Source organism: Gambusia affinis, linkage group LG04 (assembly GCF_019740435.1).
Source record: "Gambusia affinis linkage group LG04, SWU_Gaff_1.0, whole genome shotgun sequence".
NCBI lineage: Eukaryota > Metazoa > Chordata > Actinopteri > Cyprinodontiformes > Poeciliidae > Gambusia > Gambusia affinis.
In genome coordinates, this window is record NC_057871.1 from 5,402,527 (window position 1) to 5,428,703 (window position 26,177).

General features: G+C 36.4%; 1 protein-coding gene across 1 annotated transcript in view; it reads left to right on the forward strand.

Annotated features, from left to right (window-relative positions):
- Nucleotides 1-9,474: 9,474 nt before the first annotated feature.
- The window catches only part of LOC122829151 (teneurin-3-like), a 314,256-nt gene continuing 297,553 nt past the window's right edge, over nt 9,475-26,177 (forward strand). Inside the window, exons 1-2 of the mRNA XM_044113478.1 lie at nt 9,475-9,506; nt 19,577-19,659. The gene's annotated coding sequence lies outside the window, so the exon portion shown is untranslated. The remainder of the gene's footprint in view (nt 9,507-19,576; nt 19,660-26,177) is intronic.

Consider the following 26,177-nt stretch of genomic DNA (forward strand, 5'->3'; position numbering starts at 1 on the left):
TAAACATTCTGGATGATTTTCAAGAGTGATGGAAGAGAAGTCTAACTCTGCCACTGACCTTTTTTTTCTCTCTTTTTTCCCTCCTTTTCTATTACATAAAAAAACACATTTTAATATTGTTTTCAGCTTATCTTTTTTATTGCTCAGAAACTATCCCGTTAAATGATGATAATCTAATGGATTGATCTTAAAAGACAGCAAAAATACATTTGACAAGATGAGGCTTGTGGAGGCTGTTAATTGAAACAGCACATTTCCAAAAGCACTTCATCTTTCGATTGTTTGTGTTAGTCAGGCAAACAATTTTCTTCTATTTATTTGCAAAACAAGCTGATTAATTTATGAGTATGAAGCAGATTTCATTCTGAATTCCCCCCAAATGTATACAAAACACATGCAGGTCTGTCATGTGTTGTCATATTTTTTGTTGTTATTACAGTCTGTGGTTAGTCTGAGAGACATATTTGTGTTCAGTATTTCCATTAAGTGGAGTAAATTTCTTAGTGGAAAGTTCTTTCTCTGGAAGCTCTTGGAGCATCACAAGCATAATTTTATCCACCAGCGATGTTAAAGTGGAGGCAGCAATGTCAGAGGCCAATGTCTCGAGACCCAACCACATAAAATTTGAGTCATGTGTCTGGCATGCACAAAAGATAATATGTGCCTTTGTAATTTGGGCAACTCGAAACTTTAACTGCTGTGAGAGAACAATGAATCACTAGAGTGCCACAAGATAAGGAGCGTGTCTCTTACTTTATAGTCACAGCTTACTCCAGGGAAATATGAATGTAAATATGAATCGACTTCTCTTTGTCATACCTTCACAACCCCAAAATAATGAATTTACAACAAATTCAAAGATTTGCCACACCCTAGAAATAATATGCTGGATGAGAACTTTTGCGCTTTTATTCTGTGTTTTGCAAAATTTCATTTACAGCAGAAACAAAATGTACCCTCCCTCCCCTCCCCAGAGGCCCCCATGCAGGCTGTACTTGTTATTAAAACCCAATTCAGCCCCACTGTTTGAGGAGAAAACAGACTGCTGAATACCACTACCATGTAACTAATTATGTTTTTATTTAATTATTTTTTTGGTCAGATTCTCCAAGCCACACTTAACACATCTGTAAAATCTCACCTATAGATATTTAGATGGGTAAACAGAATTAACAGGATTTTTTTATAAACAATTAATGCTTTGGTTTGTCAAAAGCTAGAATATGTCATTATGTTAAAGGCTAAAAAAAAATCCTTGATTTTGAAAAAAAAAAAAAAAACTACTTAGTGCACCATGTATAAATAAGGCCAGAAATTTTGGCTGTAAACAAAGCACCACTCAAGGACAAGTGGAGTAAAGATTTCATTTAAAGTCATATTTTTAGAGTTAAACTGTTTATGTTCTGAGTCAAAAATTTAAAGCAACCCTGATTTGTTTTACTCTTGTGAGTGTCTATCAGGCTTCACTTCTTAATATCTGTCACTCTTTGTTTCCTCCCCTCCAGGGGGTCTTTTGTGGGCTCTAGAGTCCTTTATTTGAAAGTAGGCTGACAGGAAAGGGGGAACGAGAGAGGAGGGAAGACATGCAGTAAATGTCAACGTGTCCGGGAATCGAACCCGCGACGGCCGCGTCGAGGACTCAAGGCCTCCAAACGTGGGTTGCACTATCCACTACTCCACCACAACACGCCCGATTTCTGTCACTCTTACACATTTTCTCTGACTATGGATGGCCTGCATTTGTATGGTGCTTTATCAAGTGAAAGGACTGCAAAGCGCTTTACACTTCATTCATTCATTCATTCATTCATTCACTTGCTTATATTCACATCTATACGCTTTGAGAAAGACGTAGAAAAGTCTTTCATTTGAGAAAGACTTTTCTCAAATGAAAGATAATATTATTAAATTATTTGTGATTTTGAATGTGGTTCCATGTTTTTGGGCAGTACTTCAACACCAACTGCAGTTGCATGGTACTGCTAATGGCATTTAGATACAGTCTAATGATAAAAGGAGAGAAGTGCTAATGAAACTCTGTCATAATGATCCCATTAGGAAAAGCAAAGTGAACAAAACTGGGTTCTGACAGACAGACAAGAGGTTCTTGGAATACAGATTTTATTTAATATAAATCTAGACAAACAAAATTAGGAAGAGAATAGTCTGGTGAATAATAGTCTAATTTGTATTGGTTTTGTTTTCCTCAATATATTTTCCTATTAAAATCCTGAATTCTAGAGAGTTCTACTTGCAATCTGCTCCTTTCTGGATTGAGATCTCAGATGTTTACCCCCAGATTCTGCCATGGTTCTGGGTGCTCTGGTTACAACTGGCACCACTGAGGCATTGAAATTACTCGACATATTTTGAGAAAATCAACAAATGTTGAACATGTACTGTATGGTATTTTTGGAATGTTGACAGAATTAAACAAAAGGAACTGCTGAACCCCTGACCTCCAAACTATGAACCAAACCATATCATGGATTTTGTGAACTGTTCCACCCGTTGTAATATTGTAGATTCGCCATTGTTCTTTGACGATGTATTTTACTGCCAGGGTGCTTTGTTTGTGCCAAGTAAACATGTTGGATTGGCTGAGGATAGCGCTAACTGGGCCCGGCAGACCCAACAATGTGTTACACACTGAAAACACAATTGAGATGGACTTTGACGATGCTCCAGGCTTTCTCAGCTACTGAATGTTGGCTCGCTGTAAATGACCCCTAACACTAAGATTCCATGAGAGAGGTGGAGAGGTCAGAGCAGGGGAGAGAGCATGAGATTTCAACTGACAGCACAAAGCACCGGGGAGCAGCTGATGATGATAACCCTGTTGTCGGTAACGGTATGTCACTTAAGAGTTTCCCTCTTGAGAATGGTTTTTCTATTTATTGTGAAACTCACCTCCTCCGCCCTGCTCACCCCCCTCCTCCTCCTGAAGCCTGAGCTTAAACCCCATAGAGGATCTGTGGAAGTCTAAAGATTAGAGTTTGCTGACGGAGCTTTCGAGGAACTGCCAGAATGAGTGTAATGAAGAGCAAAGTTTGTGGAAATTCATCCAAGGAGATTACAAAGGTCTCTTACACAGAACTGACTCAAGGGTCTAAACAGCTATGTAAATGAGGGATTAAATTTTTAAAGGTGCAATTTTTGACCTAGGGAAAGAATTAGGCAGAAACTAAAGGGCAGAGTGCAAACTTGTGGTGATAAGAAAGAAAGTAAAGTAAAAAAGTTTTGAAGGCATATAAATGATTTTCTTTTAGAGTGAAAAAAATTCATAGATAATATTTTAATAAATAATGAAAATAAAGTTGTGTAGGAAGGAGTTTTAATGGATATTTGCTGTTTATTTTGCCATTGATTCCATGACAAGATTGATCAAAAGTTAAAGACTGATCATTTTTAACCATTAATTTGACCCTAAATGTTCCACTGATGAATCACTTGGCCCCCTGTTCATGTTCACTTTTGCATTATTTTCTTAAACGTCTTTGTGTCTCATATGTCAAAACATTACAATATGCCGATACACCTAGAACTGCAGACACCATAAACACCATATTTTGACACCATAGAGACAATACAACATTTAAACAATATAATTCATGTTAACTCAAGTTTATACAATATATTTATCATTTTTGTACAGAAATATGAACATGTTCGCACAATATTATCATGTTAGTAAAATATAACTGTTATATGGTTGTGTTTGAAAATTTATTTTTATCCGTGGCAGCAAACTTTTTCTGTATTTTTTCATCCAAGTCCACAGCTTCCACAATTTCCTGTTGGGAGGTATGCTTTTCCTCGTGTGTGACCTGGAATGACAAAAAGTCACCTCAATTTCATTAAAACAAAGAAACGGAAAAAAAACTACATGAGAAGGAAAAAATCTTCTAAATTTGCAGTACAGTATTTTCACTACTCCACCCTCCGTCTTTGGAATCGCAAACCAACCTCTGGATGGGAGATTGTCTCGACCAAGTAGGGAATGCACAAAACAAAATTTCAAAACGCAGTTATTACCAAAATAATTTGTTGGTAGAAAGAATAAAAACATGAAACACACAATGTTCCTCCTGCTGAGATACAGAAATGGGAAACAGAAAGTAAATCCCGATTTACACTCGGTAACTAATGCAATATTTGAAAGAAGAGTGAGCCAATATGTGTCCACAATGATGTGAGAAACTCTTTAAATTTTATGGAAAATGATCCAGTTTTTTTCTTTTGTAGTGGTTCTACAAGCTTTTGAATCGTGTTGTGTCTGATTTTCATTATCGCTTGGTTTTGTTGAATATCAAAAGCAATGTAGAATCAATGTTTGTTCGTTCACCTGATATTGGAGCTTAAATATTCTGTGTTGTGGTAAGGATATAATTATTATATCCTGAAATCTAAAATCTGAAAACTTAATGAGGATGTGCTTTCTTTTTGCTTGTACAAGCTTAGACATTTTTTTTTTTTTTTTTTTTTTTTTTTTTTTTGTGGAATGACACTAATGCAACACACTTTATTAACACCTAAAACCTCATCTTTCTGGTCCTCACTGTAAAAATACATTAAGTCCAATAAAAATATAATGCCATATGCAGGATATAAAAAAACCCCACAGAAATGAGTTACAAATGGATTTATTGTGATTCTGTAGTGACGTTTTTAGATGGATTATATCTGAATTATCTAATGACAGAAGTCACATCCGCTCAAAGGTTCACTAAAACATAGCTTTAAATGACTAAATTAACAATGCTAATTGTCTTTTAATTTTATGTTCTGTTCAGCCAAAAGCATCAGCAGCGGCCACAGTAAAGTAATGTGAACCAATTTCATCCCAGAACTCTACAGAATCTTTAAAAAAAGAAGCATATAGATTCCAGCAAGAAATACAGAGTGGGAGGGAAATTAAGTGAAGGCAAAGTCAGACCCTTGGAGACTGAAGGATATTGAAGTCATGACACCCTCCTACTCCCTTGTTAGCTAAAACCAAACTGATATCCTGATGTCTAACCTCCTCCTAACACTCGCTCAGAGGAATAAACTGATATATTAGCTGTTAGCCTTCCCTGTCTTCTTATTAGAGATTTGGGGCCAGCTCTGATGCATGCCTCAAAAACATGTCTTGTGTTAGGTTTGCTTTGGCAGGAGACATGCAAATGGGAGCGCTGTTTTTCTTTTGTTTTGTTTTGTTTTGTTTAGGAAAAACACTTCACAAAGCAGAAATATAATTGGGGATGAGGATAGAAATGGCAGCAACATTTTTGTTTACGTCCTCCTCACCCACTATAACATGCATGCACATTGTTATCAGACAGCCTATTTCATTACCAGCGGTGTGTAATATGTAATAAAACCGTTGTCAAGGGAAACTCTGTGCAGTGCCAATAAAAAAGCAGTGATTCCTGCCCACAACAGCCATTTGTTAAATAACTCAGGGTAGTGTAAATAATATTCCTTCAGGGCAAACATGAAGCTGGACTCAAACATACGTGAATTAAGCAAATAAAAATAACAATTAACTCAGAAAGAAAGAGAAAAAGAGACTCTTCCACATCTCTCTCCCCTCTCTAACCTAAATACCTGGTACCAATTGAAATGTCTGAAATACAGAAATACACACTATACCACAGTTTTGACAGATAGTGCTGTACATGCAGAGTCCCTATCAGCCTGAATAAAAGGTTTATTTATGTAACTTTAAGAGGTAGATGTTTTCAAACTGATTTGGTAAAGTTATTTATTCACACAGGCAAACTGTTAAGATTTGTGTACAACATAATTTATAAATTTGACCAACATATATGGATTGCAAGTAGCATCAGATTAATAGTGGAGAAATGCTTCTCTGAAAGAAGGGTTTGACAGTTGTAATGCCAATAAAGGCTTTTCCATTGATTATTGAACGATTTCAATGGTTTCCAACAGTTTTGGTTAAAATATAAATAAGACAGACTCAATATCATTTGAGGGATCCCTATCAAAAACAAACTTTGTGGTTCAGTTAAAATAATTATGAATTGAAATTTGCCAAAGCTATGAATAACCACAGACTCAACTATACAACTTTACTAATAATAGCTTCACAGTGAGCATTATTAGAACATTGAAAAAACTTCCATTTTCATCTGTCCATCCATACATTATCTGTACCGGTACAAATAACCTATACCTGTGCAGGGTTGTGGATGGCTGGACCAACCTGAAAAGGTCACAAGTTCAACACCAGGCAACACAAAGACACAATAGACACATTTATACCCACATTTATACCTAAAGGGAATTTTAGACAGTTCAATTAACCTGTTTTTGGTTTGTGGGAAGAAGTGTGATGGATTAAATAGCGATAATATCGAATAAGTGTTTGCTTCCCCTTGTTGCTTTTCAGATGAGACATTGTTTTATTTAATTTCATATAGTCTGAATTATTAAGACTGGCTGACAATGTAATTTAATTTGTTTTCCAACATCTGCTAATATATTAGAAATGCAACTGTCATTCATTCAGAAGATGTAGATGCATTTAAATAATGTACATATTTCTTCTGCTTCCTGCCACAAGCCTAATTTCCTGTCACTTATTCAAGAAATGGAGTCTTCCTTCAGGATATTCTGCTGAGTTTGCTCTCCCGGTCACAGAGATGAGGATGAAGACCTCATAAAGCCCAGAACACAAAAAAGGGAATGTGCAAAAAACAATACATGACAGGCAAACACAAAAAACACCCACAAGTCTGACAGGCCACCTCAAAGACAATCTGCTAAATGACACGAGAAACCCAGGGAGAACTTTATGTGCATTCTCCTTCACAGGACAGTGGAATAGCCAACAAAATACAATCACTTGTCACAAAAATCACAATTCTAAACAAAAAAATAATATTACATTTTAGTTGTTTGTTGTTTTTGGAAAATAATTATTTACTTTTGCAACATGACTTAAAATGTTTAATAACAAATGGTTGTACGTTATTTAGTGAGTTAGAATACATCATCTGAAATATACCATGAAATAGACAAAGGTAGATTTTTCATTGAGTGTTTTTTTCTAAATATAGGACGACCATTCTGATATCTTTCCATTTTCCTCCCTATATTTTTTAAGATGATTGTTTTTTTTTGGTCCTACAGTCGCACAAAATTTGATTTCACATTTTTGCATTTATTGTTATTAGCCTATTAGCTTAGGGACGCTCAAATGCCAACTTCTGAAATGTGTCGCCTTCATAGGCACGGCTCCCTCTTGGAGCTTTATTCCCTCCCAAGAGTAATCTTCCCTCACAGCCCCTTCAGACTAGTGGCAGCAGCAACTGGCAAACATCTGGTGGATCTACATGTCTGCTGCAGTTATCATAACAGAGCAACTTGTCTACTGTATTTGCAATAAAAAAATAAAATAAAAGTCACCAGAAACCATTATGGCAAATGCAATAAATACATACATTTTATATTAGTCTATCCTTCAAATTTAATTTAAGGGTACATTTAAACCTTCTCCTGCTGTTTGGTGGCCGGACATAGAAGACATGTTACTATGTGAAAGGAAGCTAGTGAGTTTTCACTAACGTTGCCATTTCTGTCAGGTGGAGTGGTCAAACATCTAACCAGAGTTATTCCAGGATGTGTTTATTGTGTGGTTTCACTTAAACTTACTAATGAATGGTTTGTATTTATATTTGGGTCTACATGTATAATTTTGACCTTCTAAGGGAGGAAATAAAATGGAAATATAATTCAACAAAAAACAGTGACCATGTTTCTTTTAAACCTTTCCACCCTGTGAAAAGGGGTCTAATAAATTGTTAAAACCCCTAAATTTATTACCAGAAGTCTAATTATATATGACAAGTGAAACATCTTGAAGAACTAAAAGGAATGAGCACTGAATGCTGGAGGGGCCATTTGGGAGATTTAGGAGCACTCTTGTTTTCCCTCTTGGGGCTGGTGTATAGACTGGGAAAAAAAAAAAAAAAACCTCAAGAAACAAAAAATATTATAATTCTCTTTATTAATCTGTCGACATGTAAACAATTTCCTCTCTGAAAAAGCAGGGAGGACTGATTTTGAATGTATAATTATCAAAGGGAAAATGGGTCCTGTTAGAAATTGCAGTGGGATCGTCATGGCATTGATAACTCACAGGCTACAAATATACAAATATTAAAAGAAACAAGCAATCTTAAAAGCTGCGACAGGGCTGAGATAGATTAAACCACTCATGCATTTGCAAAACACCAAACCCTTTCAGATAGATGGATAGATGATTCATCGTTTAGCGGCTTTTTTTCCCCCTCTTTGGATGTAATGTGAGAGACAAAGGCATGGGATAGGGTTGGACAGCAGACATTTAAAAGCCATAGGGGTTCAATGCCCCAAGCCTCATTCAGTGACCAGGACACAATGTGCCCCCTGTAGTGTGAGCGGACGCCATGGAATAATACTAGACCAGGGAAAAGCTGCAGAACCACAGGGGTTGACTGTTGTGACACAAAATGGCTGAGTGGAGGGAGCCCATGGCATGAAATGACATTTGTCAGAGAGACACTAGCTAACTTTGTGGGGGGTCAAAATGGGGAACTCCTCAAGGAAAAGAATTACAGTAGAGAAATAAACAGATTCTAGTTTTAACATTGACCGAGCTTGACAATTAAGTATGGTGCAATAATGATGCTGCTAAGATGTTTTCGGATTGAAGAAATAGAGCAGGTTGTTCTCTAATTTGGTATTTAGTCTGTATTTATGCTTAAAGGAACTTCATTTCTGGGGAGCGAATGTGTATCTATATTGTTTTCTTAGAATGGCTTCAAATCACACTTTTTGTTAATGACTTGAACATAAGCAGCTAAGTAAGTGAGCGATATGAGAGGAAAAAAAATCTACAGAGTTGTGACATCATACCTCTTTATACATCACATTTCTAAGTATCTGCTACCTCAGCGGTGCGTACCTCCTCAGGGTGCTTAACCCAGCTGCTCCAAACATGACACAGTGCCATGGAACAGAATGAGACAGAGAGACACTGCCCAACCTTGGGGGGTCCAGCAAAGCTGAGTTTCCCTACGGAGCTGGTATGTTGCCCACTGAGTTTCCCATGACCGTTCATTTCAGAAGAGCTTGGAATCATGACGGCTTCTGAAGGCCGGGCACAATAAATATGAAAAAGCAGATGCATAAATGTGGTACAGTGCTTCGGAGCTTTTAGCGGTCACTGTTTATTTGATTTTTTTGATGTTTTTTGAACTACGGTGCACCACCAGCTGTTTAAACGCATGTAGACCCAGAAAATTGATTCTGCTTTTATTATCTTCACTTTTCTCACACCTGGGATAAAACTGAGGAAGACGCTTTCTTTCAGTTTTTGATTACTGTCATTTTCTGTTTTTATATACACGTTTCTGAACTTTTTACTCAAAAGTGCTGTACTGTTCTATTCTCTGTCATGCAGGTGAATGGGATTCATTTCTGGACAAAGCAAGCAGTGCAGAGACACAAAGCATCTGGTAAAGCCCTCATACTCTGCAACCTCCATTTGGATGTTTTATCAGTTGTTTTTCTACCAGGAATCATTCACGTTTGAGGGTTGAACTGCGTTGGGTTGAACTGTGAGTTTGTCTCTTTGTCCTTACCAGAGTAAGGAGGGTTGACTGCTTCAGTTGGAAGAGAAGTTGTGGGTTTGATTCCAGTTTCTAAATGTTGATGTGCTTCTGTGCAAGGCATTTCACCTAGTGTTGCCCACTGACCTCTGAGTCGCTGGGTGAACGTGTCCACATTTGTGAGGATGGTTGAGTTGACTCTTTGGCACTTTGAGGTGTTGGTATGACTATAAAAGTACCATATAAATTCAGACATTTTACTTGAGTGCTCTTTTGAATCTCTACAAGACGTTTGTACAATTTTCTTCAAGTTAATCATAACCGTCGAAATCATGGAACAATAAGTTGTCCCACACATAATGATAATGTATTTTATGAAACAGATTTGTTCTGTTCTGATTCTTAAAACCGTGAAGATTTGTTTGGTTATTTTGTGAATTTTGGTTTTTCCCCTTTAGAATTGGTATGAAGATAAAATGGTTGAAAACATTTACTGAATTCTGCAAATTACATAACTGGATTCCTGTAAGATTTGTATTAACCGAATTGGGCACAGCGATGGCCAGGCCTCGCTTATTTGGCTTTCTATTTTTATCTGGAAGAGGTGACAGCAGACTGGAGTTTAATCTCACTGCAGTCCTGACTACTTATTGGCTGCTCAGTGTTGCCAAGAAAAGTTCATTAACTTGAAATATTTCAAAACGGATTTGCCTTTAAGGCACTCATCCACCACCACATCAAGACCTTAGTAACTAAACCAGCAAGATAACCAATGAAAATGCTTCCTCCAAATAAAAGAAGCCAAATGCTTCTTGATAGGTTTGCTTGCTCACCCAATCAAAATACCAGGCGGTTAATGCCACATGTCAGAATTCTGGCTGAAATGGCATGATGTAGACATTTATCTGGTTATTCATACATGAATAAGAAATGTGAACAAGATTTTTTGACAGTTTTGAAAAATAATTTCATCATAAATTATCTGTTTGTTTATATTTTTGCTTAACTCGCTTTGCATTTAACACTAACTGTTAAAAAAAAAAGGGGCATGTTTTGGTAGGCAGCTAAACGGAAAAAAAACTGCATCTAATTCACTCTGCTTATGGACTGGATATTTATCAACACTAAAAAATGAACCACATCATGTGCAGTCTCACCATTTGCAATGGATTTACATGGAGGCTACTGACCTGTTTGCCACATAACAATGGAATTAAGCTGAAAAACTGAACATTTCACTGCTGGGCAGAACCTCAGGGTTTCTGGATTCTCCAACGTTCTTAAATGTTCTCTCAACCCCATAGCTTCTCCTCTGTGTTACTTTTAAATGAGAACGGAAACATGTCAGTCTGTAAATATGCGTAAGAGTATACAATGTTTCACATAATTTGGTGCATTACAAACAGAGGAAAAATCTTACCCTAACCCGTAACCCACCTGCAGTTTTAGAAAATATATATTTTGGCTTCACTGTAATTATCGCAGAAGTAAGCTGAGGTACAACAGTCTTGAAAAAGAGCTACCTTAACATCATCTGTCCACGTTTAACACAACTCACAGCACATGGGCATGATCACACTTCATATTCCTGTCTGGTCATCACTTTTAACAAGATGCAAAATTTAGCTTCTGATCCTTAAATAAATACAGAGCACAAGAAAAAGGGAAACAGCTGCAAACACCTCCCTGGATATCCTACCTAGTTAAATATCCAGTTAACTTTGTCCAACGCTTGGAAGGGTTTATCTAAAGGCATCTTCTCACGAGCAGGACATTCTTCTTCAGATAGAATAATCAACCACAAGAAAAGAATAAATATAAAGCTGGTTTATGACATTGAAATGTTTTTTAGCAATGAGAGAATCTGACTTTAGAGTCACACATTCTCTAAACATGTGGATCTTTTTTATCTAAGAATGCATTTTTGATTACTGGTTTACAGTATTTCTTTGATTTGCTTAAGATAAATTACATTTAGTGTTGTTAAAACAGAAATGCATATTTAAAATACCAGATTGTCATTTATATAAAATGTATGTTATATGGATTTGTTTGCACATATTTGTTCCAAATTTAGAATCGTGAAGTTGTTGGACAAGACAGTTTGGAAGAACATAAAATATATGAAAACAAGGTGGGCATTAGAAAAGTTCAGCCTGGTTGTAAGAACATATAATTTGTGTTGCTTGTTCTCTTCATATTTATTTAACAAGCACTTAAAAAAAGTGTTTAACTTTGAATTCATTTACATGCAGAGGCCGGTGTATGTTTTGTTTTACAGCAATAAAAGACTCGACCTTTTTTGGACCTGTGAACAGACATATAATTAGGCAATATATTAGGTGTGTAGATGGGAAATAACTTGCCATTGATATGTTGATTCATGCCAGAATGTGTGATGAACTGTCAGTTGTACATTTTAAGTAATAAGTCAGATTATTTTCCTTGTTAAAGGAAAATACTACTATAAATGTTCAAAGGCTGCAGGTTGGACTCTGAAGGTTCCACCACTATTCCTAAAAACACACCGTGTTGACTTCACACCGTGTGTGTGCGTGCGTGTGCGTGTGTGTGTGAGAGGGAGAGAGAGAGGGAAACGGTGAATTATGGTTTTCATGTGCGGTTTTCCTCGTTTCACTCCAGTACTCCAGAATTCTAGTAAATTTCCATGTCTATTGTGCATAAGCCTCTCTACATACAGGACAAACTGAGATATATACAGTGGGGAGAATATAATGCATATGTGTATATCAGCACTCCCTCTGCTGCTTATTTACCATTTGTGTGACAGACTGTACAACTGTATCTAACGATAAACTAGGGCAAACCTCTGTAGGCTTTGTTATATCGCAAACTCTCTGGTGTGAAGAAATCAAGGTGTCTTACACATCATGAGCTAGCTTTCCTTCTGCTCTTTTAGATCTTTTCCTTGAAAAATAACAAAAAGCCATCAGTGCGTCTTGCACAGACAATGAAGCAGATGATATGCAGACAGCCTACTTCTTTTACTTTGCAGCATTGTATGGAAATCAGAGCAGTAATAGCTTTCTGCTTATTCTACGATTAGGAGGTAAAAGTATCGTTGACCCTGACTTTCTTCCATCTTTTAGCCTTTCTGTAAAACAATAAAAGCAGAAAACTTTTTTGAAATGTAAATTTTTGGCTCCTGACACTCAACACCTAAGAAAGAAAGGAAACCAAACTGAGTTAAAAAGTAGTAATATCAGTGTAGTAAGGGTCCCAGTTTTCTGTTCATCTGTAAGGTTTTAGACTAAATGGTGGTGAGTCAGAAAGGTATCACACTAATGCTTTCTTTTAAATGCTTGATAGAACAAACACTTGAGGTTTGGGAAAGACTTAGGGGTATTCAGACTATTTGAAGCCGAACTAATTGAAGAGGAGGCTTCTCTTTCAAACTGCCCAACAACATCCATATGAACATGAAAGCTTTTGTAAACATAATAAATCTGTGGCATCTCACATGAACGCAATGTCTGCTGTTCATTAGTCAATTGCTGTATGCTTCAGCTTTAGCTAAAAGGTTTCTGTTTTCTTCTTTTTGACCTTAAAAAATTCCAGGCATTCTTTTAACTCTGAATCAAATTTTCTCAACAGGGAGAAGCAAAAGCTGGAATTGCACAGGTGACATTTTGTATTCACAGCAAACCTCTGCAGACTTCCACTTAGAAATTCTATTCTTGTTCCTGCAGGCATGTTTCTTTCCTCTCACTTTCTCTCTTGCTGACTTGCCTAATTTTTCCGAGCAACGGTCTATGGAAAATTTTGGGTCCGTGTGGCCACTTTTAATCCTGATTCCTTCAGTTCTATCTGCTGTCATAAACATATTTTACATTTTAACAACATTTTTCCCATTTAATGATTTGGTTGACGATATTGCTGATATCGTCAACCAAATGTTCTGTTGATTGCTTTGGATTTTGATCTTGATCATTCTGTGATCTGACCCTGATCAAATTTTAGCTGTTTAAGATTTGAATGAACTGGATTTCCTCCAGATTTAGACACACTTGACAGACAGTCATTCTGTTGCATGTGTAGCACCGCATTAGTTGCTATTCACCACCTGTCTTTATCATTTAAACGAGCAGCTTTTTAAGGATTGTCCTGATGGTGTGGAGCTCCTGATTGTATAAGCCAGATATTGATACCAGTGTATAAAAATCAGGGCAGCTGGTGACTGCCATTCCAGAATAAAGTTGCTATGTTTTTTATTTCATTTGATGTTTTTTGCCATCTTTGCCATTCTTTGGTTATAAAATATTCATGCACCATAAGGTGAAAGCGCTCTCACTGAAGCAGCAGCTTCTTTTTCTGCGCCATATAAGATCTGGTGGTGGAGATATTTCTTGTGGCTCCCATCATCGTCCCATCATTATGTGCACAGATCTGCCTCAGAAGCAGAGAGATTTCTCAGTTTAGATGAAAATGTCAGATTTTTGTGCTCTAAGAAGTTTTGCTGTTTGTAGCTTATTGTTCGTTCAGTTTCTGCTGTTTGAAAGCTTGGAGCCTGGTTGAACTCTTATTGCAATCTGTTCGGTGATATTTTTTAATCATACACTGCATATTCACAATTTGGAAACATCAGTGGAATTTATGAGCAAGCTGACCTTTGTTTTGTTAGACAAGCCTAAAAACATTTTAATAATATGTCTAGAAATGTCTCTGAATTTAAAGGAATTATAATTGCAAGTATTCAAATTTCTTGCCAAGAAAAATAATGTGTCTGACTGTTTTCTGTTTATCTGCCAACACTATGTCCATAACAAAAGGTCAAGTAGCTTTACATTTTACTGCAAAGCTGTCAATGATAATATGAACATTATTTTCATCTTTTACTTTCTTTCTCATCACCTTCTTTGATTCTGGCCAGAATTTTTATTGGCACTTTTTTTGTTATAAGGTAAATTTTATTTAGACCTCCTAAATAATAATAATTTTTTTAAAATGATTTAGTGTTTTTTTTTTTTAATTGTCGAAAAGTAGCATTAATATTTTAAGGATTGTAAATGTCAGCAATGAATTCCTGTTTCCAGCCAAGGAGATGGGTTTTATTCCAAGAATCCCAGCAGTGTGACAGAATAAGAAGACAAAAAACGTTCCTTATCCCAGTTTGTTGGGCAGAGTTGAGATTCCAGGCAGAAATAACACGGCTATTTCTTGCAGCACATTACAAAAAAGGATGAATATTTTCTAATATATTCCAAAGGGATTATAGCCCTTTGCAGAATGAAGTAAAATATTTTCATTCAAAGGGTAATCCTGGCCTCCAAGACAAACATCCAACCAAAAATCACAAGACTTTAAAACACCACCTAAAGATTCAGTTGTATGCATTTTTTTTAGTGAAATACAAATCAGGTTCAGCAGGTACTGACAAGGTATTGTTTAAAAGAAGAATAAATGGAACAATACTAAGATCAGGTCATTTCAGCTTACATTTTTCACAAGCCTGTAAGTTTGAGCAGTTGATAATGGAGTTGTACATCAGAGACATGGGTGTGGGTTAAATCTCTTAGGAATCACTGAGCTGATGTAGATTTTAGAAACTCTTTCAAACCTTTTTGGTTGGAAAATCAAGGGAGACTCGCATCCAACAGTTCAATAATCAATGCGCGTCTTACTCCTTCACAGTAAGACGTGCACGTTGCATCAGCTGGTGCTCTGGTCATCACTGCAGTCGCTCCTGCTTTACTCTTGTTGCTCTGTGTACTGATACACACTGAGACTAATAAAGTCGAGTATGTTTATATTATCCGAGAATTTTTGCTGCTTCCTGTTTGTTTCAAAAATTTCTGTTCTACCACTATAGGCACGCTAGATTTTCTGATGTCAGTTGAGGGGAGTAAGACACACAAAGTGTATTTCACTCTTCTAACATAGAGCTGCTATCTTTACAGCAAGAAGCAAAATGTCAGATCTATTTGTTTAGTTTTTATGGTATAAAATAACACAAAAGTCTCTCTGTCTTTCTGTCTCTTTCTATATATATACATACATTGTCAGTTGCTATTATTATTATAAAGTGTACTTTAGTAGAAAATATAACATAAAGCTGTGGTAAATTAAAGAATAATTAATTTTATTTCAAAATAGAAAAGACTGTCTTAAACAGGTTATATTTTTTAGGTAATCTCAAGAGAAACCTTCCACAGATTCCACACTGAACAAGTGAAATGTGAAGCCAAGATGAAAAGCCTTGTGTGGAAAAATCTAAATACAACTTGATGATGTAACAGGTTGCACAACCAATGATGAGCTTTCAAGGGAAGAAAGGGAACTTTAGTTTTACCACAACTACATAGCAATTTTTTGATCATGCCTTTTGTGGAGAACATTCGAAATACACTTGTAGAACCTAAATAGACATAAATCTCACAGAAAGAGCAGAAGATGATGAAGGAAGAGTTTACCATCCTTCTGCTTTAGTTGCTTTCAGGTGATCTGCAGGCTTAAAGCATTTGGCTTGTTCCTGACTGTCAGTCACTGAACTTCTACTGAAATGGTATTACAAACTAAAGTATTTTGTTTGTACAATAAAACAACACAAAGTAGTGGATAATTAAGAGACAAAGATTATTTTTTTACACTTTCCCAAGTCATAGAAAGTTCATATTGTCAAACTGTCTTTTCTGCAGTTCCAGCAGCCAGTTTTTTTTCTTTTTTTCTCCAAAAATTTATTTGAAAATTCTTCTTTCTTAATAAAAATGACTCAATTTCAGTCAGACAGAAAATAGATGTAACCAGCAATTTTCAAAACTTACCAAATTTTTCAATTAGATTTTTTCCAATTAAATTTATTAGTTCTATACTTTAACTCAGCCATTATACTTTAACCCTTTAACTGTTGTGAGGACACCGGTGTCCTCCTGGTTTCATTATTTTGGGGTTTGACAGCTAAGGGATTAATCTAAAAAAAACCCTGTTTTATCTCAAAGTATATGCTTAGGGTCATTGTCCTGCTGGAAGGTCAACCTCAGCCCCAGTCTCAAGTCTTTTGCAGCCTCTAAAGCGGATCTTACTCTGTGTGATTATCAGCTGTCACAATAAATATCAAGCAGTGTCAGAAATATTCTGGAAGAATCATGCAGTGTGACTGCTGCTATGGCAGAAGAGTGATTTTTACCCCTGTTTTTTTCCAGCCTTGAGCTCCTGTACCGCTGTCTCCACTCCTTTTTAGAGTATGGCTCTAATAAAACATGCATTAACACAAAAACCTTGCTCACACTTATTGCTGAACTGATATCTCTGTTGGATAATTCCAACCTGATACACTAATAAACAGCTGAGTCTGGCATTTTATATTTTGCAGTGTGAAAGAAATGAGTAAGATTTAATCTTGCACAGTAAGTCCTGGGATTCAGAGGTTTTCTTGACCTGTATTTGTTTCATTCAGATTGATTTCTTTGCTAAAGAAAAGCTTTCTATCATCATAAAGATGCCAACACCTTGGTTCACAGTGTTTTCGTTTTTGTATGCAGGCAAAAAACGTTAAGCTGTAGTATCATCCAATTAGAGCGCTTTCTTCCTACATAATTGGAACTTCTTATGTCTTTCTTTGGCAAAGGTGATGTTCTTCTCACATTTGTCAAATGGCAAGAAGAACACCTTTTGTCAAATGGTGTTCAGGTCAGATTTTTGTAGAGCATGAGTCAACAGACTCTCTTACTTTAGCTGAGGATTTATGCATCTCCTCCAGAGTAACCACTAGCCCTTTTGGCTTAAACGTCTCTGTTTAGGTGCATTGCAATGTTTCAATATGTTTGCAGTTATGCCATAATCTGTCCAAATTCTGGGCTAAGTAGAGCTCTGTGAGATGTTGAAATGTTGGAATATTGTTTCAGATACCTAACCCTATTTTTTAAACATCTCTGCTACTTTTCCCCTCCTGTGTCCCTTGGCCTCTGCTTTTTTCATTAATGTTCCCTTTATATGAAATTTAATTCTTCCAACAATTATATTGATGGAAGAAAGAATAAAAGAATAAAAGGGGACTCAATTCAGATCACACTTATTTTCTTTTAGTAGAAAAATACTAAAAGAAAAAAAACATTTATTCACTGCATTGCTTTTATCTGTTCCATAAAAGTCTAATAAAAATAGTTTTATGCTTCTTTGGTCATAACAAAACATTTACAATTTATTTGCAATGTGACAAAAGGTGAAAACATTGAACATTTTTAAAAGGCCCCAAATATAAAAGGCTACTTTTCTGCTTCAAGCCATATCTAAAGCAGTACATCCATGTTCACAGCCAGAATATATTTCCCAATAGCTTTCTGAGCAATTAAAAAGCTTCTATGTTTAAAGGAGATCAATTAACATCAATTAGTTTCCATTAAAATCAAGGTGTTTGTTGTTGCTTTAAATCATTACAGTGGTGTATTTTACATGCAGTTTGTCTGAACAGACTGCAACAACAAAGGTTGACGTTTTGGAAAAGCTGCATCTTATATACACACGGATGGGCAGAAATGATAGTGGGTGCAGTGGGATAACTTTATCTCAGCATGGCGGTGAGTTGCAAGAGAGTGAAATGCCTGGGGAGAGAAGGATTATAGATTGAAAGAGGGGTGTGATGTTGAAACTGCACACTGAGAGGAGACACCTCACCCAGAAAGAAAAATCACACATGTGCAAACGCTGCTTTACTAGTTGTATTAACAAATAAATACAAATTTACCTCTTACTCTGAGACACATGCATAATTGAATACACAAGCTTTCTCTCAGCGCTCTCTTCGATCCAGGTCCCCACTGGGTCTCTATCTCTTTTAAGTCAGAGCACAGGAGAGCGCTCTGTTGACCTGCTCTTTTGTCTACGTTCTCTCGGTTTTGCTTCATCTTTTCTTCATTCTCATCCACCGACTTTTGTTTGACTAAATGTTGTTCCATTTGCAAACCAGTTACCGTAGCAAATACAGCCGGAAAGCACAAGCAGTAGAATTTCACATCTCTTTGTTGTACTCAAATCTAGTATGTTTTCAGCACACTTTGAACTGTGCGTTCCTGCTTATGGAGGACATTTTGTGAAGTCTGTGTTGGTGTGGTGGAGAACAGATAACCTGCACAGTGCAGTGAACACATTTGTGGTTAATCAAGACTAATTATTTTAACAATGTACTCTGGTTAGATAAAGACGTTTTGGGGTTCTTTGTGGATAAATATCTGTTTATCTCAAGGAAATTTTGGAAAACTTGCAAATATAGAAACTGTAGCATTATAACTCAAATCTAAATCAAGGCTATTTTTAATCTGGGGACAGCATTTTACCAGTTTTTCAAAGTCAGACTTCATTCTGTAGCCGCACTTACATACAAGCTGCGCATTAAACACAAGTTCCACTTATCTAGGATGCTGCACTGTGTCTCTGAGATTAATACATTTGCATAGATTGACTGTATTCACAGTTGTAAATGAATTTGAATAATGATGAGTGTATTTTTGAGTACCAAAACAGACTGCTGGGAAAATGGGTCAGAGTCTGAATGAAGTGCAGCAATCATAACTGTGATGACTGGTGGAGGCAAAACAAAACAAACAAAAAAATTATATATATGAGTATAAATAATATATATACAAGAGATATTATAGATTACTGATGTTTTTTTACACCATGGCATTATAGTTCAAAACCTTACATGGATGAGATGCTATCTAGTTTTATACGTCATTTTATTTTAACTTTATATTTTAATATCATTAGATGAAACTCTAAATGTACAATTTTAAAAAATGACTGGTAATTTCAAATATTCAAGATTTAAATCTTGGTTTTGCAGACATGATTAAACAACTAAACTAAAGAGTATTTACTATTTTAGTTTAACCATTAAGAAGGACATATTTGGGAAAAAAATAAAAAAGAATCCTGAAGGTGCAAGAAACGTTTTTTATTTTGATCTGTTTGATGTTTAGTTAGACTTCAATAAGCTGTAAATTCTCTACTTTTTTTTATAGAAAAAAACAATTTCAAGGATTCTTCCACTGAGAACCACATAAATAAAGAAAGGCTGTATAAGGAGGTGAACTGCAATCTAGATGTAAGTAAAACTCAAACTGGAATCTTTTTGAGAGGTGTTGTTGATGCGAGAAGGTCAGAGGGGCTTTTCCTCTTCCATGCGTTTGCGCGCTGTTCTCTGATTCTGTGTGTGATCACATGCTGAGACGCCATCTTCGTCTCTTCATTTCTCCCTCTCTGTCTCACACACTGTTCTTTTAATCAAAGAATTGTTGCCAGTTGTGTCTCAAACACTATGGCTGTTCGAAAAGCGATGGAAATCACATCAGTGTGTTTGAGACATGACCTTTTCTGAAGGACCCCAAGGACGAAGAAGTCACAATAAAATCTGTTCAGTCAATGTCAATTTTTGCTTCTCTACTTCATATGTCAAACAGAATCAAAGGACAGACACAGTTCTTCACATACTGGCAATCGCGGTATATTCAGTAAGAGAAAAAAAAAAAAATGTGTGCTTTTACAGACTGTCTTTTGCATATTCACAAATACAGTGCAGGTACAGTGCACACAGACACCAGACGAGCCGGCACACAAAACCCACAGCGGTTTCCGACATGTCATTGCATCGCCAGTCCCTCTGCAATCCAGAACAATCTGAAGCGCCACTAGAAAATTCAACTCAGAATTGCTCTGTGGTTTGCTCAGCTCAATGAAGAAGAATGATTTCAAAATTTTTTCAAATGCTTTTTTTTTGCAACAGCTGACAACCAGTTTCTAGGCTCTTTTGGATTTTTAGAAGAAGAGAAAAATGGTAAAACTCAGAGATCTGAGATACAGTTAAAATTAGGGCCTGAAATTCAATGTAAGAAACCCCATGCAGAACAACTTCTTCACTGGTTGTTGTTATTATCATGAAATGCTAATCAGTGGTGAACACTAACACACATTTTTATAAACTACAGTTTAGTTTGTGATTTTACAAAGAGGAATATGTTCTAATGATGCCAAATTTTAACAAGGAAACAATACAGAGTACAAGAATCAGCTGTCAGTTTGTTTGAATGCCATACATTTTCGCCAAACAGGCCAGCCAGTATTGTTTTTACTAAACACAACATCGCCATTGCAACTCTCTGTCAGCTTCTAATATTACTGTAACCTTTCAGCAGAGCTTAATTGTGTGAGGGCAGCCTGGGAGGACCCAGAAGATGCCAGGGGGTTCAAATTTCTTAGTAACTGCACCAAATCTAAACAAAGAAATAAAGAGTTGACTAAAGTTGCAGCTAACAGAGGCATACATTGTACTTACAGCATTGTAAGTAGGACTTCAGGCCAAAGTGAAATGTGTCTTCATATTATTGGTAACTCCCAAAAGTGGGTCATGCTCCCAGTTTTTGGTTGGTGCCACCATAGCAAGAGAGCAACATAATAAGCTTGAGTCCATGGGAGAAGCAAAATTTATTCAGTTTCTGTTCCAGGCTGAGATGGTTTAGAAAGCTGCCACAGTAGGAGATTTTCAAGCAGCCCCCTCCTGTGCTACTTCAAATGCTGCAACCGTCAAATGGCTTGGCTTGGGATTTATTATATCACACAGGAGGATAGACCTCTATTCCTCATCGATATTCAAGTCAATTTAATCCAATTTTTCCACTGTCCTAATTCTTGTAGACCCTTAATGATGAACTACTCCTCCTGGTTAAAGAACAAAAGAGGTCTGGAGAAAAAAAGCAAATCTTTTTAGGAATGTCAAGCATGCAAAATTTAATGACAAAATGTGTTTCTTGTCTGAAATCTTTTTTTTTTTTTCACTTACTTTTGTTTGCATACTTTATTTACAAAAATGGATTCAATGCCATAAGCCAAATGCATAAAAAAATATTGGGAAGAATATTGCAGGGCATAATATGGTGGAGTGTGTTAATGACTTTTTAAAGTTGTAGTTAGGAATGGTTTGTCAAAGAAGTTCAGAGGCCTCTTACATTTAGAAGTCTCTTTGTTTTTTTTGTGTTGGACAATTTTGTCCTGTTTGGTTTTAATGTTAAAATTCGGTTTGCTCTTGTCTGAGCTGTGACTGAAAGCTGGGGTCAAACATATTGTGTCTGGATCACTTGCTTAAGTGATAAGTACACTGCAGGGCACTGCACCCTCACGGTTTCTGTTCACCCTGGACACATCAGATGTCCACAACAATTTGGAGTCCTGTCATCTGTATAAATACTCCGATGAGCATGTTTGTAGGTGGTGACAGTGCTAGGTGGGAAACTGAGATCAAGAAATGGGCGGACAATTTTGTTGTAAGAGATGGCTTGATCAAGAGTAAGGAGATGGTTGTTTTTAGGAAGGGAACATGTCAATCATGATTACCATTTCAAGAAATTAGATGACATTTTGGGGTCTACACAAATGAATAATATTGGAAAGAGAGTGCCTGAAACATGAAACAGCTCTTTTAATCATCATAGAGTGGCGAAATATTCCAGTAAAAGAAAAGTTTGGCAAGTATTTTTTCCTGTAACTAACATTTTAACCAGAATTATTCCAGAAGTCCTATAGACAGAAATTGAGAACTTAAGAAAAGACAGCAGGTGAACAGACAAGGGATCATGTTCGTCAAGTTGCAAAAAACTCAAAATAACATTTACTTATTTTGACCTAGAAAGGCTTAGTTCTAGGTTTTAGACATGTGGGTACTATGCTGAAACACTTTGACTTTCTCTTTAATACAGTAGTAACCAAAAGATATCTCATGTCTACCACACTGTATCTGTAAAAGACAGATTTAAAAAAACAAAACAAAAAAAAAAACCTTAACAGGCACTTTGTAGGACAATGAAATATCAAGTTATTTGAATTTGTTTATAAATACCCATTTTTAAGGATCAGTACAGATTGTTATGTTATAGTTGTAAACCTGACAGCAACGACAGGTCAAAAACTTTAAAAACTATTTAGAGCCTAGAAAAAAAAAAAGAAGAAAAAGCAATTCTGCGACTCCATAGATTTCCTGTATCTTAGGTTTACATTTGAAATAATTAGTTTTATTTCTAAATTAGGGTAGGACTGTTTAGGACGAAATAGTACTTCCTAATTTACCAGTGTTGATGTAGCAAAAAGGCACTAAATGTAAAGAATATTTTATCACTATATAGCTAATTGTGTGACTCATATGCAAGATCCTTTTCACATCAAATTACCAGCAGGGATTAAAGGTCTGAACCGTGCCTAATTAAGACTGAATTCTAATTCTTTATAACTCAACCACAGAACAAAGAAATCCTTCGGGACTTCTGGTCCTACTTCTAGGAATCAAATTAGCTTATTTTCCCCTCTGTAACAGCTCTTGAAAGTCAAGGTAATTTTTATCCAATTTCAGCTTGATAGCTAGTTGTAATTTCAGATGATTGTCATTATTCAAAAACATGCACCATGTGTTACCATATTGGAAAGTTTCAGAACCATTTTCTTTATTACACATTGTGCTTCCAGCTGTGATCACTGAAAGCCAAATATGTCCATTTAATCAACAACTATTGTCATTAGTGAGTCAGATGACATCAATATAAATTGCTTTTGAAAAAGCTGTGTGAATATTTGAAGAAATGTGATTTTTCTTGATTCTGCAAGTGATCATCTTTTTAAATGAGCAGGTATTGATGTATAATGATCATGAAAATTAGTGCACCTGATAAAACAATGCAGGCCAAAGAAAAAACAGATAATGTGGATAATAATCTATATATAAATACTGTGCATGTATACAAGCACATGCATGTTTGTGTGGATGTGTAAGACGATCTATGTTCCTGCCTCCTATCATTTCTTATATAAAAGTGCCCTGTCAGCAGGACTTAGTGGGACAACTCAACCTGCACGTGTTAGTATGAAGCCACACACATAAAATGTCTTTGTTTTCTATTAAAAATGTCCACATATTGTTAACAGGTTTCTTTAGATTTTTTTTTCTCAGCCAGGTGTTGGTGAGCTTCCTGGTATGGTTTGGTTCATTGTCATGTTGTTATGCTTTAGTTTAATTTTATTTTTAGATGGCTCAGATTCGCTGGAGCATTCTCTGTGATACATTGCAGAGTTTATGTTAAACTCTAGGATGGTGTGTTTACCAGGTCCTGCAGTTTTACAGTATATCCAAACCATGACATTTTTAGGTCTGTATTCACACTTGGTTGAGTTTTTTGATTGTTTGTTTGTTTTTTTTATCTAAAATGCTGCATTTAGATTAAGCCAAACTTCTCTTCTGTCCCAGTGTCCAGATATTAGACTCATCTGTCCAAAGTCCCAATCTCTTCTAAATTTTCTCTGGAAAAATGTAGCTTTCTTAGAGCATTTATTAGACTAAAGGTTTCATCCTTTCACCAATCCAATGAAACTTGAACCAGTACTTGGGCGTGCTGTGGTGGCGTAGAGGATAGCGCGACCTACGTTTGGAGGCCTTGAGTCCTCGACGCGGCCGTTGCAGGTTCGATTCCTGGACCCGTTGACATTTACCGCATGTCTTCCCCTCTTCCCTTCCCTCTTCTGTCAGCCTACTTTCAAATAAGGGATACTAGAGCCCACAAAAGACCCCCTGGAGGGGAGAAAAAAAATAGTACAGTGTTTTTCTGACTATATAAGCATGTATTTTCATATTTCCATAATGTTTGCCTTTATAGGAAGAAATAAATGTTGAGACTTTAATTTTTTCTTCAGACCAGCACCAGGTTGTCTGATCCCACTCAGCTCTGCGTGGACATAGAATCAGTCGATTCAGCCTCTGCATATGGACGTTTGTGTGGTAACATGAACGCAAAGTGGTTGAAAAAAGAGACAAACAATATACGTATATAACACGTCTCTGTATGACCTGAGCAAACCGTAAAGTTCATGGTGAGCTAAAACAATGTTGTCACATCTGCATGAAATCTATACTTTTTTAGCCCTCCTCTGGAACTTTAATTTCTCATTTGCAGCAAATGAAATGTGCAATATCTCTGTCTAATGCAAATAATACACCAAATAATGATAACTACGTCGCAGAAACCTGTTTTAAAAAGTCTAAAGCAAGAACCTAAATGCTGAAACTCAGTTCAAGGTGAATTTTTCACCTGTGTCACCCTGTTCTTCTACATTTGGACATATTGCTTGTCCTGGGCATATGATACCATTTGCAACCACTGCAAACTGATACTATTAACCCTGATACGACTCAGTACGTCTGCTACTAATTACAAAGCGGCTCTAACAGACACTTCACGATACAAACATTTCAGTCAACAAAGCACCATTTCAAGATGTATAGGTTTGCCTTATTCCAGTGATTTCTTTGATGTTTTTATTTACCCTAGATGTTTTCTGTTTAATTCAGGATGCATTTATTCTTAATTTAAGGATGTCATTTATTGTCCCTGGATTTAAGTCTGATCAAGCATCCACTGTCATTCATAGGTAATCTTTACTTTGACTGATCAAAGACAGAAGTGGATTTTATTCTGTCTTTTCCTTTTTCAGATACCACAATAAAGACCCATAATACCTTTTTTGTTAGTATTAATTACCCCTAAAATCCATGGCTCCAGTCTTAACCACAGAAGATGCTTTTCATATCCTCTGATATCTGATTCATACACCTGAGCTAAAATCAATGCCAAGTCTACAATAAATAGCTGTGTATGTGCCATGTCTCACAGCACCTTACACATAATCAATATTGCTATGGTGATTTTCAGAACCGTCATCATTAAAACAAGCAGTTCAGGACGCAAACTTGTTGAGCTTTTCCGACAGCTCTCTTTGCATCCTGAAGCCAGGCGTTGCTTCTGAGTGAAATGCTTGTTTTGCTGAGAAAAAAACTACAATGTCTGGATGCTGGTTTTAATCTGGATGTTTGGAATCCTATACCTCGGTCCCTGAACTGCAGAAACTCACACAGACTCAGTCAAGAAAGCACATTTTAGATCCCCTCAAGGCAAGTACAGAAAGGTTCATCTGGCATTTAACATGCACCGAATCCATCGGTAAAGTGATCTGCTATAGGGAATTTGTGCATTATGTGTGTAGGTATTCTTGTACAACTGTGTAAGGGAAAACGGCCTGACATAGCACCTTTCCTGAGGGGTTCCAAATGTATTTTATAACTGCATGTGTCTCAGCTTTTCTGTGTGTGGAACATTCCTTTAAGGCACCTGAGCACTTAGGCTTGACACTGTACAGTTTGAGTGTGTGCTCTCGTTCAGCAGACAGACAAATGTTTCTACCTGAAATTCTTCCTGCTAGAAATTAAACTTTTGGCTTGACTTCTCCTAAACTGTGATCCAACAGGCAGACATCCAGGCTTTTATATGTTATTCATAGAAGTATTTTTTATGAATGTAAATATATAAATAAAGGGTATTGATAATAAGTAATGTTTCTGTTTGTTGTTGCCAGAAAGGCCTGCCATTTGTCTTGAGAACCTTGGAAGACATTTGATCAGAACAATATTAGAAAAATAATAATCATAGGTAAGTGATTATTATTTTTGGGGGGATCTGTGCTGTATACTATATCAGGGATCCCCATGTCCAATACTCAAGTCCAGTCCTGCAAGTTTTAGATGCATCTCTGTTC